Raw genomic sequence first — 17,750 nt, 5'->3', positions numbered from 1 at the left:
GAATAAATTGAGAATTTAGTGCCACTTAAGTCAGATTTTTATAAGCCATATCCTACATGATTTTAGTATACATTGTTAGTGATACACAAATTTGTATCTCTTAACAGGGATTGGTGAAGGCATTCAGTAAGTCCCATATGAGGCATGACTGAAATGTTTCTAGAGTAAAATAGCCATTTTACAGTCATAATGATGTAGGTATTTTTTCCATCTAATATTGGACATTTTCATACATGTATACAATACACCTCAATGTTCTGTCTTATTGCCTTCCCACTCCAATAGACATCTTACTTTTTCCTGTCTGCATGCTTTCTACTTTCAACCCTTATTTTTTCCCCCAATGTGAATCCTTTTAGTGACACACTTATGAAGGGAACATTGTTTGTGAAGCCACCCATGGAGCACTCTAAACTTCACTGAGGACTCATATATAGTAAGTCCTCATGCAGCCAACTTCTCCTGGGCAGTTTTTACTTTCTAATGTCTATAATTTAGAAGTCTTAGTTCACTGTAAACATGCCCATGCCACGTTTGGGAACCATGTCAAACAGTAGCATCTCAGGTCTTCACGTGCATCTCTTTTTTAGGCAGTGATGAGTACTAGAGATTCATCACATAAACAAACACATATAAAGTGATTTTTTAAAAAACATTTTCTTCTACATATGTGGAAATTATGCAATGTAGTTGTAGATTTTGAGCCTCCTAGTGTTGCTTGAGGGTGGAAGTTCAGTTCACATTTGGGAAAAAATGTAACAACAGAGAATTTATTCCCTCACCTGTAAGAGGAATTTTGTTTCCCTGGTCCATCAAGGTACTGTCTGTTATCTTCCTGGGAGCCACCTTAGTAGAAGATTCATTTTGAATTCTGAAATGTTAGATAAAAATGTGAGGATGAATGTCAGAAAGGTCAATAACCTTGAAGGAAAGTAGGAAGAAAAGTGATTCTCTGATGTGGGATGTCCTTCTGTATATGTGTTGCTTTTATTGGCTAATGAATAAAGCTTCTTTGGCCTATGGCAGGGAAGAATAGAGCCAGGTTGTATGAACTGGACATGCAGGACCCACAAAAAAGTGACTGCTGAACATTCTAAAATACAGGATGGTCTTTCAAGGTTCCTGCTTCACAGAAGAAACTGCCAGACATTCTGCAGGATACAGAAAAAAGTAACTGACAAACTGCCAAGGTAGGTGATATAGCCTTTCAAGTTTCCTGCTTTATGGAAAAGTCTGCCAGATAACTATGGGCCTTTAGGCTGAAGGTGAATGCCCCAATGTTACAGAAGAATTTTGGATGACTTTCCAGGTAGTGATATGTCTCTGTCAATTCTAAGGTTTTAGAAATTGCTTGCAATGCACTTCCTGTTTACTTAGGTGATATTATATCCTTCTGGTATCTTTGAGGAGTTAAGACAGATAGTCATAGTTTTTCTTGGTTGTGATAAAAGATAGATTAGATATAAACATTTTTAACTGTAATTTTTGCTTGATACCTATTTTGTCATATATAATTTTACTATGTTAAAGTTAAAAGCCTTCCTTTTTAATTTAGACAGAAAAGGGTAGATGATGTGAGATGTCCTTCTGCATATGTGTGGCTTTTATTGGCTAATGAGTAAAGCTGCTTTGACCTATTACAGGGCATGATGTGGGGTTCCCCTCTGTATTCTCTAAATATGTTTTATTGCGATTGGTTAATAAAGAAGCTGCTTTGGCCAATGGCTTAATAGAATATATACAGAAATAATAGAATATATACATGTGAAATCATGTAGCTGCCAGAGGAAAAAGATGTGAGCTGCTAGCCAGAACCTTGCTGATAGATCATTAGCCATGTGACAAAATATAAAATAATAGGAATGTGTTAATTTAAGATGTAAGATATTGCTAGGAATATGCTAGAGTCATTTCCCAACTAGTGTTGTAATTAATACAGTTTCTGTGTGAATATTTTGGGTTAGGGCAGCTGGGAAAGAAAGAGTCACCTTTGAATACAGAATGGTGTGCCAACATGGGGCTGATTACACCTACATAAAACCTGAGAAAACTTGGAAAGGAATTCTAGACACAAAAGAACAGAGTTAAACATGGCTTATTGGTACCCAGCCTTTTTTTTTTTTTTTTTTGAATGGACTCTGTTTGATGATTGCCATCAGGAGCACCATGGCTCCTTTAAGAACGCTTACTGACTCAGCATAAGAAATGGTGGCTTCCTGGTTCTTGCTGCCAACATGAATTCTGGCCCTTTAAGAAGGCCGAGAATTTAAATGGGGTCTGTGAGCAGTGTGTTACAAATTGCTTAATGGTGACATAAACCCACTGCAACCCTGGAGCTGGGGTAGGGTGCATTGTTATGGGAGGCTGCTTGTTCATTTCCCAGTCACCTGGCAGCTCAGACCTGAAATAATCACACAGAAGCTATATTATTTAAAGCACTGTTTAACCCATTAGCTCTAGCTTCTTATTGGCTAACACTTATATCTTAATTTAACTCATCTCCATTAATCTGTACATCACTACAAGGTTGTAGCCTACTAGCAAAGTTTTAGAACATCTGTTTCCAACAGTGGCTCCATGGCTTCTTTTCTGACTCTACCTCCTTTCTCCCAGCATTCAGTTTAGTTTTACCTGCCTACCTCTATTCCCTGTGGCCCAAAACAGTTTCTTTATAAACCAATGGTATTCACAGCATACAGAGGGGAATCCCACATCAGTGCATGGCTCTCAGAAGAAGTGAACATGCTTCTGCCATGTTGGTCTGGGCTGAGCCAACAAGCAGGACCAGGGAGTTGGTTCTAGCCATGTCCACTTAGCATTAAAAAAAGAAAAAAAAACACTCCTGGTCAGAAAATAATTATAGATATTCAATAAAGACAAATTCATACAGATATAATCCTCTGAACAAGTCACAATGTGTTTAAAAGATTTACATAGGCTTGAGAGAGAGAAGAAAAAGTATAGAAAAATAAAACAAACTCTTTAAAGATATGGAGTACAGATGGTCATAGAATAGAGGAGTAAAGAAGAATAAGCCATGAAAAGATGGAATATAAACAGAGAATCTAAATCATGTATATTATTGTGTTTTCTTTGAACTTTTTGACTATGAATGAGTTAAGTACAAAGAGATGTTTCATTGTATGGGCTGCTAAGCTATACCAACATATATATTTTAAAGGTATTTTGACTTCAAAATTTGGGTCTAAGGATATGTTGCTTTGGAAAGGAGGTTCTACTTTTGTTTGCACAAAGCATAAGAACCTGTGGATTCCTTCCAGACTAGTGTGGTTTGATCAAACAAGACCCTTTGAAAATGGCCCAGATGGTCCAAAATTCATGATAACTTCAGGACTGCTGGCTGAGGTGGACTTATCACACAGGATACTTCAAAAAATGTTCTGATTAGCAGATCAATCAGTAGAAAGTAGTTTAGAGAACTATGCACAAATTCCCAAATATTGTTTATAAATGTTTCTTTACATTTAAAGGGGGACATACTATATGAATCTTGGTTTACTGATACAAATTTAAAGCCAATTTTGTTATATGTATATTTCTGCTCTTGATTAAGGTATTGTGTTTGTGCAGCTCATTTAAAATGTAATGCATAGTTNCGCTGTGGCCTACCAGTAAGTTTCCAGTATCTGTCTCCTTCAGCAGCTACATGATGTCTCCTTGACTCCACCTATTCTCTCTCTCTACATCTCTGCTTGGATTTACCTTTTGGTTTTACCCTGCTAAGCCAATGGCCAAAAAAACGTTATTCAACAGGCAATACAAGCAACACATATACAGAAGGACATCCCACATCAAAGAACAATGACAACAAAAACAAAAAAAAACAATATCTTACTATTTATAGAAACATGGAATTGAAATAAAAATAACAATAATTATCATACAATGTGATGGAATTTTCATGTCTGCCCGTGGTTTCCATTATTTCAAGGAAAGAATTTTTCTTTCCATATTTCAAGTCACTTACACTTTTACTTTTAGTTAGTGTTTCTATTGCTGTGATAAGACACCATGACTTCAGCAACACTTATAAAAATTCAATTAACTGGGGTGATTTGCTTAGAGTTCAGAAGTTCAGACCATTTTCGTCATGATGGGGACATGGCAGCGTGTAGGTAGATATAGTTCTGGAGAACTAGCTGCTACTTGTTTATATATAGGTAGCAGGAATTAACTGTGAAACTAGGAATAGTTTGAGCATAGGAGAACTCAAATCCAACCCCCACAATGACACACTTTCTCTAACAAGACCATACCTATACCTATAAGACCATATCTCTAATAGTTCCACTTCTTTTGGGGGCCTTTTTTCAAGCACCACATTCCACTCCATGGATCCCAAAGGCTTATGGCTATATCAAAATGGAAAGATACATTCGGTCCAATTTAAAAAGTCTCCATAGTCTATAGCAGTATCAAATTTGTTTAAAAGTCTAAAGTTTAAAGTCTTTCCTGAGATTCATGCAACCTCTTAACTTAGACTTTTAAACACATGCTTCCAACATATAGTGATAAAGACATACATTACCACTCAAAAATGTAGGAAAGGGAACATAATGAGGAAATACTGTATCACAGTAAGACTGAAAACCTGCTGAGGAAACTCCAAACTCTGAATCTTTGGTGTCAAAGTGTTCTTCAGATTTTTAACTCTGTTTAGATTTTTGGCTGCAACATATTCTTTCCTTTAAGCTGGTTCTACTACTTACTTGTTAGTGACATTCCTTGGCAGATAGCCAAAAAAAATCTGGAATCACTAACATCTTGGGGGGTCCAAGGCAATAAGACTTCATTCAATTTCAAAACTTCACAAAATTTTCCATCCAGTCCTCCATTCAAGGACACCGTTGACACACTTGCCTAGCTTTCTTTAGGAGCAGAGACAAATTCCATAGACCATTTCTTCTATCCTTAACTCTAAAGTCAGGACCATGTTCCCAAAGCTGCCAAGTTCTGCTATTTGCTGGAACTGGAATATGGTCCCCTCATTCAATTACATCTTCATCAGCATTCTGTTTTTGATGATTACCTTTATTGCCAGAGTTTGGCTATCCTTGAATTTACTCTGTAGTCCAGACTGTACTTAAATTCAGAAATTTACCAACTTCTGCCTTCAAAGTACTGGAATTAAGGGTGTGCACTACCACATGTGGCTCTAAGCTTTTCTTGAATCCCTTTTCCTAAATTGGAAATTTAGCTGGGTGGGATCTTGCCTTGAGGTCACCACTCCCTTTATTCTATGTCTTAATTTTTTTATCTCCTTGAACATAGGATTTAGCTATACCATTTCCTGATTCCCTTTTTCTCAGTCTGTACACTTTATCTTTTTTATTTGCTCAGGTTGCTATTTTTAATTATAAATCTTCAACAGTTTTTACACTATTAACCATATAGAGTTTATAGTGGGTTGTTTTGAGATTTCTTCTGCAGGCAGAATTTATCCAAAACTCATCACTTAGCCTCAGAGGAACTCTTTGAACAAGGTCAAAAAGCAGCCCCTTTCAACACCAAAGTATCACAAAAATGATCTCTAGGCAACCTACTTAAATTCTTTTTTGTAACCTCTTGAGCAAGCCACTACAGTTCATCAAATTACATCCAATGCCATTGTCTTCCTTGTTCCTACAAGTACTGCCCATTAAGCAGTGGTTGAAGCATTCCACTGCTTCCCTACCCAAAGTACCATTTCCTCTAAACAAAAACATGGTCTGGTCTATCACAGCACTATGCTAGTCACTAGTTTCAATTTCAGTCTTAGGGTTCCAATTTGCTGTGAAGAGTTACCATGACTACAGCAACACTTACAAAGCAAAATATTTGATTGAGGTGACTTACTTATAGTTCAAAAATACAGTCCATTATCATCATGGTGGACATGGTGGCAGGCAGGAGGACATGGTGCTGACAAGGTAGTTGCTAAATGTTGAGATATAAGTAACAGAAAGTAGACTGTGGCACTAGTAATAGCTTGAGCATAGGAGGACTCAAAGTCCACCCCCACAGAAACAATTCCTTCAAACAATGTCACACCTTCTGATATTGCTACTTTGGGGGCCATTTTCTTCAAACCACCATACTACTCATATACAATTATAACTCACAAATATTTATATTCCCCAGAGGTAATTCTACCATATAATATATTTTATTGTCTACTAGGCTACTATAAAATTCTATCTACTACTCCAGTGGCAAATCAGAAAACATAGAACCTCAAAGATCCATCTCTTGCTTTTATCCAAAACAATTTCTTAGGAATTTTTTGTTTTATACATTATTACTATAAATATTTTACAAGTCCCCAACATTCTCAGTGTTCAGCATTTTTTTCTGATTTATTTGTATACACATTATTTCATACATTTATTTCCCCTAGCACTGGGGGTTGAACCCAAGGACAAACACATATCAGAGATGTACTCTACCACTGATCCATATTCATATTCCTCTCATTATTTTGAAACAAGGTTACACTATGTTACTCTGACTTTTCTTGATTTACTTTGTGTCCCAGACATAACACAAACTTGTACTTCTCTTTCCTCTCCTCCTGAGAAACCTGGGCTATATGATGATGTCAACATACCTGCCTATTCTCTTGTATCACCCTCACCTATATTCTGATAATTTTCATGATCATTAGTTGTCTGTAAACAACATGGGATAATAATATGTCACAGCCATGTCATTGCTGTTTCTATCTTCACTACTCTTTTCCAAGTGATCTTTCTTAAATTTACCTTGATACCCAATTTTACAGTATTTAATGTCTCTCTATGCCTTTTTAAATGAGATATTAATTATTCAATAAAAAATATAGAAGTCACATCTCCATCTTCCCTTTGCCAATGTCTGATATAGATAAGAATAATTTGCATTGGTATAAATCTTGATTTATTGATATAAATTTAAGGTCAATCTTGTTATATGTATATTTCTGATCTTGATTAAGGTACTGTGATTGTGCAGCTCATTTAAAAATGTAATATATAATTAAAAATACAGATTTAATTATTAATAGTCATCTATAATAGTCAAGCTTGTAGTCATGTTAGTTAGGTTTTCTAGATACATAGAGATATATTTCAGATGAATAGATAATTTTCAACACTTTCAAAGACCTATGGAATATAGCATTTAAAGTGTTTTTAAAAACTTAGGACTTTTAATGACAATAATACACATCTGCTCCTGGCAGAACCAATGTATTTCAAGAGGATGATTGGCATTGAAAAGTCTTTTTATGGAGTTGGTTAACCATTTTTGCAAGAAACTGCTTTTGCCTTGACTGCTTGATGTTATGCCATATAAACTGTACATGAAGGACCTACAGAAAAATGACTGCTGAACTTGCTTAAAGGTGAAATGACCCTTTGGGGGTCCTGCTTTATGAAAGTGTCTGCCAGACATTCTGCAGGACACAGAAGAAAGTGACTGACAAACTGCCAATATTGGCAGACATGTCTTTGAGATTTCCTGCTTTGTAGAAAAGTCTGCTGGATACTATGGACCTGTAGGCTGAAGATGGGTGCCCCAATGTTACAGAAGAACTTTGGGTGACTGTCCTGGCAGTGAGATATCTCTGTCAACTCTAGAGTTTAGGAAGTTGCTTACTGTTAGATGAGGCTGCTCATTTGTTCCTGGATAGCCAGACCATAAAATAATCACTCAGAATCTATATTATTTGCAATACTGTTTGGCCAGTAGCTTAAGCTTATTTCAGGCTATCTTTTATATCCTAAAGTAATCCATCTCCATTAATCTGTGTATCACCATATGGCTGTGACTTACTGGGTAAAGTTCTATCTCTGGCAGGGCTACAAGGCTTCTCCCTGACTCTGCCTTCTTTCTCTTAGCATTCAGTTTAGTTTTCCCTACTAGCTCTATTCTGCCCTATCACAAATCAAAACAACTTCTTTATTTATTATCCAATAAAAGCAACACATATACAGAGGGACTTCTCACACCACCTTACAATGCATTTTCTGTTTACTTAGGTAATATTATATCCTTCTTGAGTCTTTGATGGAATTGAAGAATAAATAGTTACAATTATAGTTTTCCTTAGTCATGAAAGATAAAGTAGATATAAATATTGTAAGTGTAATTCTTGTTTGATACCTATTTTGTTATATGTAATTTTACTATGTTAAAGTTAAAACCTTCCTTTTTATTTGGACAGATAAAGGAAGGTGATGTGGGATTCTCCTCTGTATTCTGTAAATATGTTTTATTGCCATTGATTGATAAAAAAGCTGTTTTCAGCCAATGACTTACCAGAATATAGCCAGACTGGAAAAAATATATAAAAAGAGTGGGTATAGTCAGAGTGAAACCATGTAATTGCCAGAATAGAAAGATGTGAGCCACCAGCTGGAACTTTGCCTGTAGGCCACAAGCCATGTGGCAAAATATTAAATAATAGTAATTGGTTAATTTAAGATATCAGAGCTTCTTGGTAGAAATATGCTAGAGTCATTGGCCAAACAGTGCTGTAATTAATACAAATTCTGTGTGAATATTTTGGGTCAGAACAAACGATCTCTGTCTATAAGGGCAGAATATAAACAGACTGGTATATATATATATATGGAGAGAGAGAGAGAGAGAGAGAGAGAGAGAGAGAGAGAGAGAGAGAAGGCAGAGTCAGAGAGACACTATGTGGCTGCCAAAAGAGGCAAACACCATGAATCTGTCCAAAAAGCAAGAGGTAACAAACCACGAGCCTCATGGTAAAATACAAAATAATAGAAATGGGTTAAGATATAAGAGTTAGCCAGAAATGCACTTGAGTCATTGGCCAAACAGTGTTGTAATTAATATAGTTTCGGTGTGATTATTCAGGTCTGGGTGGCTGGGAAACAAATGAGCATTCTCAGTTTACAAATCTCCATCTACAATTCTCTGCCATGTTTCAGGTAAATATGTACAAAGAGGTGTGAGAGCAAGTGTGTGAGGTGTGAAGAGAAATGGAATTGAGGTCCAAAAGGAACATGTGAAACAGGCAATGACGTTTACAATATCATTTTAGCATCAAGATTGGAAATCAAATTTCTTTAACATCTCCAGCTCATTTGCATATATTAGCGATATGGGTATGATTTTGGCCAGTAGGAAGTGAGCTAAAGTATATTGAGAAGTACATTTCTAAATTAAAATTTGCTAGCAGGATTTTTTTAAAAATTTATTATTTTACTTTCAATATTTCCCGACCACAGTTTCCCCTTTCTCCATTTTTCCCAGTCCCTCTCCCATCTCTCCTCTCTCCCAGATCCATTCCTCCTCTGTTTTCTCTTCATAAAAGAGCAGGCCTCCCAGGGATAGCCACCGAATATGGCATAATAAGATACAATAAGACTAGTCACAAACCCTCATATCAAGGCTGAGCAAGACAACCCAGTAGGAGGAAAAGGGTCCCAAGAGCAGATGAAAGAGTCAGAGACACCTCCACTCCCACTGTTAGGGGTCTCACAAAAACACCAAGCCAACAGCCATAGCATATATGCAGAGGACTTAGTGCAGATGTGTGCAGATTCTGTGAATGGTGCTTCAGTCTCTGTAAACTCCTATGAGCCCTGCTTAGTTGATGTCTGTGGGCCATATTCTCCTGATGTCCTTGGTGCCTCTGGCTCCTACAATTCTTCATCCACAACTTTCATGGGGTTCCTCAACCTCCAAGGGGGAGGAACTGATGGATATCTCCAATTTAGGATTTCTTCAGGAGGAAGTTTTTGATCATCTCCTCTGCCTTCTTTAAGAGGATTTGTTTCTTTTATTTTATGTATATGAGTTTTTCGGGACACGTACCTGTGTGCTACAGTGAATGCAGTACCTGTGATGGCCAGAAGAGGGCATCAGATGCCCTTCAATTTAAGTTACAGACACTTGAGAACCATCATGTGGGTGCTAGGTACTGAACCCAGGTCCTCTGCAAGAGTAGCACGTGTCTTATTTGCTAAGTCATCTCTTCAGTCCTGATCCTCTTCCTTTTTATCAGTCTGGTGTATTTTGGAAGCATGATGTTAAAAGTCACATGCAAAGAATGGCAAAATATGGATACAGAAGCAGGAACCCGGCTTCATTGTCTATGGGGAATGTGGAGTGAAAGAAGCCACAGCAAGCAAAACTGATATCACACAGGGGTCTGGAAGACATGAGGGTATACCCGAAGGATATTCAGGGTTTTTTACAGAGAAATACAGTCAATAGAAGATTTCTAAAATTGTTTATTTTTTGAAGTTGACCCACAGAATTGCAGAGTTTGGAAAATCCAAAATTTGCCTCATTGATGTCCTAGTCCCTGCTGTGGGATTAAGTAAATCTGACATCTTAATTTGAAGGCTCTCACACAGGAAAATTTTTTCCTTCTTGGGAGTGGGGAAGTTCGTCTTTTGTGGAGACCCACCCACATCCTGGACATTGTTTGCTTTGCTCGTTCTGTGATTTGAATGTTAGTTTCTTCCAGAAGCATCTTCATAGATGCATTCCAAATCATGTTTCATTAAAGTGTCTCAATGTCTTTTGGCCTGGGTAGTTTGCTGGTACCTATATTTAGCTATCATTGAAAGTAGCACGAGACCTTCAGGAACTAGAAATGGTGGGAAGTTTAAAGGTCTAAGTAAGGAAATAGTGTCCAATGGAGCTGTCAGGTGCTGGAACTATGGAAGGGAAGTGGCCTTACATGGTGTGTGACTTTAAAGCAAGGTCACCGCAAGACCTACAGCTAAACAAGTGGGGGTGGTGAATACCCAGTGAGATATTCTAAGCCAAAGAGTGGAAGAGCTTGGTTGCTGTCTAAGCAGTTAACCTCTGGGGAGAGGGCAGGACTGAGAATGTAAGTGACATGTGACATTGAGATCAATCAAGATTAGCCATTTAAGCCACACTTTGCAAATAGCCTCTCCATTAAATTATTTCTGAAAAGCTACTGTAATATAATTGAATCATTCAACCAAATGGAATCCTATCTGTTACAGAAGGTGATAAGTGACAGATTTTTATTACTGAATCTTAATTCCTTGATGAAATGGACACAATGAATAGTTATAATTTTCTTTCAGTTAAAACAATAGTGCGGCTGACCAAGAATACAGTTTACTTTTAACATACACTTACCAAAAGGTTTCATCTCATTCCTAATGAACTTTCTCATTGAGACAATACCATCAATATGCATTCTTTTAGAGAATGGAAAAGCATTACCTCTATATTGCTATAAAAAGTTGAACAAATATTCAAATAGTACTAATTTTGAGAAAAATCAAAATACCAACTTTGTTCAGAGACTGAGTTTAAAGTTCTAGCTCAAGCCACCATCAGGGATTGAAGTATTTCTGATGTTTGAAGGTGGGGTTTGCTCCGCAGTTGGAATAGTTGTGCCTTGTTTTGATGTCGCTTCCTGGAGATGACTGAGGCAAACATCTGGCTCATTTCTTTTGTAGGAATCAATCTATGAGGCAATATCTTGATGTTTAGGATTCCGGCTGGTTCGGCAAAGCCCAGTTTAGCTGAAGAAGGATTAGGCAGCTGCCTTAGTTTACTTGATGTGACCAATGAGCTCAGGATGCTGGCCATTCTGCTTGTGGAAAGTGACAGCGTTCTTCATGACTCTTCCAATTCATCTGATGGGTGGATGAAAACCTCCGGCCAGAACTCCTTCTTGGAATCAGGGATGACTTAGACCTTATCTGGCTCTGCCATGGCTAACATTAGTTAAATGGTCTTCGAACATGTGGATGGGACAGTCAAGGATGCAAACCGGCCAATGATGTGGATTACAGAGAGAAAATAACTGCACTGGTTCAAAGTTGGTAGCCTTGTACATTGTTGTTAAGAGAGACTGACTCAGAACAACTGTGGCTGTTTCCCAGAGGCTAAGAGGATTTCGCGGAGATGCAAGAATCCTAAAGTGTGTGATAACCTCCCAAATAGCAATGGATTGGCTCTGTAAATGTACTTATTAATATGTCAAGTTTCCCTGTTTGTTTGTTTTGAGACAAGGGCTTGCCGTGTAGCTCAGGCTGGCCTAAAACATATTATGTAGCAAATGTTGGCCTCAAGCATATGGAAATCCTTCTTCCTCACCCTTGACCCATGATTTATACACTCATTCAAGAATACAGGCTTTGTTAACAGATCATTATACAGGTGTGAGTCTATGCAGAGAATGATTTCTTTTAAGGCCAGCATAGTCACTGATGGATCCTTAGGGCATATATTCACAATGGAAGTGGGCAGGCAGTATTGTGGAGAGAAGAATATGGAGTTAACCATGAAATTTCAGTAATTTTCAGCTATTAAAATTTAAAAAGATTTTATTTATTTACTTGTTCATTTTTAGGTATATTACTGTTTTGCTTGCATGCATATCTATACACCATGTTCATGCAGTGTATTTGGAGGACAGAAATAAACATTAGATACTTGGGAACTGGAGTTAGATAGTTGTGAACTGCCTGGTAGGTATGGGGAACCAAGCCCCAGTGCTCTGGAAGAACAACCAGTGATCTTAGCTGTTGAGCCATCATTTCAGCCACAACATTAAAAGTTTTATATTTCATTGGAAATTTTTCCATGTTGTATTTTCCTTTGTATGTATTTTGAAAATTTGTTTTTGAATTCATAGAATAAATGCCTAGTTTATTTTATTGTAAGGATGTGAAAAGAAGGACTTTTGGTTAAATATTAAGAATTTCTGGCAGATATTGCATGTATAGTTCATAAAAGGCCTCTGTATCTATCTTAGTGTTTCACCTCAACATTCAAGTGATATGTAGACATACTTGAAAAATCACATATTAACTTTTTAAAAATTCTTTTTATTTTTTTTTTATTCTTCTCTCATATATTACATCCTGAGAGCAGGTTCCCCTTTCTTCCTCCCCCAGCTTCTCCCCCTATCCACCCTTCCTTCATCTCCTTTCATAAAAGAGCAAGCTGCTTAGGGACATCAATGAAACATGGCATAAGATGCTGTTATAAGACCAGGCATCACATCAAGGCTGGATGAGGAAGCCAGTAGGAGGAAAAGGGTTCCATGAATAGGCAAAAGAGTCAGCGACCACCCCTGCTCCTGCTTCTACTGTTAGGAATCCCACAAGAATATCAAGCTATTCCTCCATAACATATATACAGAGGGCCTAGGTCAGATCCCTATAGGCTCTCTGATCTTTGAGAGCCCCATGAGTTCTGGTCAATTGATTCAGTGGGCCATGTTCTCCTGGTGTCCCTGACCCCTGTAGTTCCTCTGATCCCTCCTCCCCCTCCTCTGCAAGGCTCCCTAAACTCTGCCTATTTGGCTGTGGGATTCTGTATCTGCTCTCATCAGTTACTAGATGACATTTCTCTGGTATCTTTGATGACAATTATGGCAGGCTCTGTTCCCAGAATACACTGTAGACAGGACAAACTATAGGGTAAAGGTTTTGTAGCTGGGTTGGTGTCCCAATCCTTCCACTTGAGGCTTTGCCTGGTTCCAGAAGATGGCCGGTTCAGGCTCTGTATCCCCCATTACTTGGAGTCTTTGCTAGGGTTACTTTAGTAGATTTCACAAAGTTTCTATTGTACTAGGATTCCGCCACAGTCCCTTAATCCCACCTCCCATTTTTAGTAGTTTCTCCCTGTATTTTCTCCCCACCGAATTTGATTCCTCCTATTCCCAACCCCGCCCCCCCTTTTGACCCATGAAATCTATTCTGTTTCCCCTTTTCAGGGAGATCCTTCTGTCCCCACTTAAGCCCAGCTTGTTACTTAGCCTGTCTGGGTCTGTGGATGGTGGCTTGATTATCTTTCATTGTACAGAAAGTACTCACTTATAAGTGAGAACATACCATGTTTGTCTTTCTGGGTCTTGGTTACCTCACTCAGGATGGAAAAAATCACATTAACCTATGTTTGAGAAACCTTGTTAGAAAAAATATATTCATAATGCCCAATCCACTCTTTAAAAAAGTCTGCGTTTTTCCATGATTTGCTAACCTATTGTTCCATAGAACAGTACAACAAGCCAGTCGCAGAGTACATGAATAACTGGCTATTTCCTTTTGAAGTTCTGTGAGTTGATAGAATTAGCTGAGTAGCTCTGCCTTGTGTTATTGACTGACAGAGGCCACTGCAAATGGGAGGCTCATTTTACTGAAACACTCAAGGCAACTGCTTTACAAGGTTGGCTGGTGGTACTGGCTGCCAGGGGGAACTGTCACGATATCTCAGATTTTTTTTTTTTTAAATCATATCTCTCAAATAGACTTGGCATAGGCTGCAGTTCAGGGTAAGGGCAATCTTACCCTTAGCCATTGTACAGAAGCCTGACTTGAGTTTTCTCCACACAGGTTGAACAGCCCATGTTCTATTCGGTACTTGTCTTTCCAGTGATGAGGAACGTGAAAGCATGAGAACTAGGGTTTGCAGAGCAGAGAGATGGACGTTGTTGGATGTTGTTGAAGTTTGCATGGCAGTGTTGTGAGTGGAGCCAAGGCTAGCCATGAGTTTCTGCCAGAATAAATTATGGGGCAGTTCCAGACAGGGCTCAGTGCAGAGGTACTACGTGATGGCTCTTATCCAGTGAACTCATTTCTGGGAAGCTAGCTCCTCTGGGACTTTAAGTATTTAGTGTTTTTTAAAGAACAACTGGTGATACATATACACATTTAAAATGTCCATAAGGAATCCCGTCTATTGGTTTAGCAAGTATTTCAAAATGTTCTTCCTGTACAGAGATTAAAGGAAGGAGAAAGCTCTGTATTGGATGTCTTGAGCTATCCTTTGGTCTAAACTTACTCTGCTCATGTTGGGATGCTTTCTCTGTGTGAGCAATTATTTATTCCTTGGAGGGTCTTAGCCATTGACTGGCACAGGCTTACATCAGATGATGCACCTTTAAGACCAGTCTTGAAGTTGCTACTCATTCTTTGTGATTTTGTAATGATGAGGGCTATTCCTTGATTCATAGGTAGAGTGTGCGCTGGGCTTTGGAGAGTGCTCATGGGCTGGAGAGATGGCTCAACCATTAAAGGCTGGGCTTACAACCAAAAATATAGGTGCTCATAAGCACCAGAATATTCCTAAAATATCTGTATGCAGAGGGGAGTGCCAAACCCTAAATGTTCCATGGTGTAAGACATACCCGAGAGGCCAGATGCCTTTAGGGGAAGAGAAGGAAAAGGGCTTGTACCTCGGGGGTTAGTCACTATCCTGTATTTTCCTAAGGACAGAGACTCACTTCTATCTATCATAATTCACCCATTATCAAGTTCTAAAGTCCAGTGCAGATTAAATGAAACGTCCTGAGGGGCGACAGCATATTCCATGTGTTGCTGCTCTTCTGACTGTCATAGACTATGGATCACTTCATTTCTATGATGCCTATATATTATACAATCAATAAAACCTGGCATGGCTCAACAAAGACTCGTCTCTGATATTTTACTGAACTTTCTTGTGATCCAAAGGCCAGCAGGGTCACATAGGTTTTGCATATTGATTGGGTCATCAGAATAATCTTAAAAGAAAAGCTGTAAATGGGAAATATTTTACAGCACCAGAAAGAAGGAAGGCAGTACAGTTCCATGTGTACATACTCACATGAATGGGTGCAATAACACACAAAATGCATGCAGGCCATGTGGTTGCTCCTGGAATCAATCAGGGGACTTTAGAGGGAGGGCTGAGGGGGGAATGTTTCCTATGCTTACAGAGCATTGAGAAATAGAAAGCTTTTCAACATAGAGAAGCATGGGTTACACGCAGCAGTTTCCTGGCTATTCCTTGGAGAAATTAAAACCCAACAGAAGAGTAACAACATATTCTTCTAAGTTGTTCCATTTTTTTTGTCTGTCATTTGGACATGAAGAAGCAATTTTTTTTTCAATTGGCAGCTTCTAAATGAAGCCAAGCTGTTGTTATCGAGAATGGTAAGGTCGTTCTGAGAGAAAATACCCACAGTTGGCAAGAAACAGCACCAAAGGGAATCTTGATCTTTTGTATCTCCTCACTAGGCCATAATGCAGGTCTCAGAAGGCTTTGTTAGGAGGCGAGATGTAAGGTGCCTGAGAAAAGTCCAGTCATTGCTGTGGATTGGAGAGGATCACACTTTTCAGACAGTGTTGAATGAAGCATACTATATGTTAATTTGGCAAAGATTCTGGAACAGCATCTGGGATGGGGGAGGATAGCCTGGGTGTGGTGTTTTTCAGGGAGCATTTGAGTTACGTGAGGCAAAGTTGCATGCATTTGAGGTCTAGAGGGAGTGGGATAGAAGCATATCGAAAACTGCTGAGGGAAGGTGGAACAAAGTTTTGACTTCACAGCTTTGTTCAGAGGAAACCTGGAATGTTTTATGTTTTCCCTGTGTCTCACAAATTTCTATGAATGCTTTCAGTTTGCTCAGAATTGCAAGCCCTTAATAAAAATTAACTGTTTTGGATACCAAGCCGGGACGTGGAGGTTGTTAAAAATATTGTTATTATACAGGTAAGAAAACTGAGTTGGAAGTAAGTATTTGTATAGATGATATAAGTGGATGCTGAGGCTTGTGTGTCTCTCCCCCCCTCACCCAGAATTCATGAAAACTGAATTAATAAATTCATGTGTTGATGATAGTTGGTCATGGGGCCATTGGGAGATAATTAGGGCTACAGGAGTTGTAGGGCCCCTACAGTGAGTGGTATTTGTGGCTTTATAAGAGGAGAGAAACTCAAGCTAGCAAACCTTTTGTCTCAGTATATGATGTCCCCTGCCCTGCTATGATGCAGCAAGATACTAGTTGGCACACCCTCTTGGACTTCCTAGTCTCAAGAACCATAACCAATGAAACTGCTCTTCTTTATAAAGTACCAAGTATTTTGCTATAGCAACAGAAAACAGGCTCTGATGGTAGCTCTCAGACTAGATAGTGCCATTGCTTAAGTATAATCATCCATGGTAGGATGGATGTCATTTATCCAGGGCTCACTTCTTCATTCCTATGTTGAGCCTCTCACGTCACTCTGTCACTAGTTCCTGATCTATGAGAGGTGAAAAGACTTGTTAGCTATCTTGTGAGGCTTCAGTTTAGGAGAGGTGTAGAGTGTGAAGCAGAGTAATCCACAAACTGTAATTCAGTAAAGGTTTATGAAACACAGTGTCTGCTAGGCCCTGGGCTAGTTATGTCCTTTCAAAGATTTGCTTATTTCATCCTTGTCCCTTGCTTACGACATAGCTGCTATTATCACCTTTAAAAGTGTTGAGAATGAACTGAGGATTAAATAAGTCATCAGAAAAGATGAAAAACATTGAAAGCAGAACACCAAGAACCTAGAAATAAGCAAAGCCAAGTTTTAAACTAGTGCACTGACTGTTACATTAGAATTCTAGATGTGCATTCATGGCCATAGAGTGAGGACGCAATTGTCTCATAAGCAAATACCACCTTGCAAAAAGGAAGAATAATAAAGATTATCTATTGGATATTTTATTAGCATGTTTGCAATTGTAATGCCTTATTTTGTTTTTGTAATTTAGTTTATTAAACTTTAAAAAAATTAAGGCATATGTCTGAGGATGTAGTTCTGTTGGCAGAGGGCTACCCTGGCATGTACCAACCACTGGGCCCAATCCCTAGGAACATATAAACAAGACAGGAAGGCACATGTCTCTGATCATAGTATTTGGGAAGTGGAGGCTGGATGATCAGAATGCTCAAGATCATCCTCAACCACGTGGTGAATTTGAGGTCATACTATCTTGTACTA

General features: G+C 38.5%; 1 long non-coding RNA gene across 1 annotated transcript; it reads left to right on the top strand.

Annotated features, from left to right (window-relative positions):
• Nucleotides 1-352: 352 nt before the first annotated feature.
• LOC126499380 (uncharacterized) lies at nt 353-11,904 on the top strand. The gene is made up of 3 exons (XR_007591079.1): nt 353-436; nt 1,027-1,190; nt 11,463-11,904. It is a non-coding gene; the product is annotated as an uncharacterized lncRNA (long non-coding RNA).
• Nucleotides 11,905-17,750: the final 5,846 nt, after the last annotated feature.

This window comes from Alexandromys fortis, unplaced genomic scaffold, assembly GCF_014885135.2.
Source record: "Alexandromys fortis isolate MF-2015 unplaced genomic scaffold, M_Fortis_MF-2015_v1.1 scaffold_11, whole genome shotgun sequence".
NCBI classification, from domain to species: Eukaryota; Metazoa; Chordata; class Mammalia; order Rodentia; family Cricetidae; genus Alexandromys; species Alexandromys fortis.
Note: the sequence above shows the minus strand (reverse complement) of the source record. Positions and strands in the feature narration are given on the sequence as shown.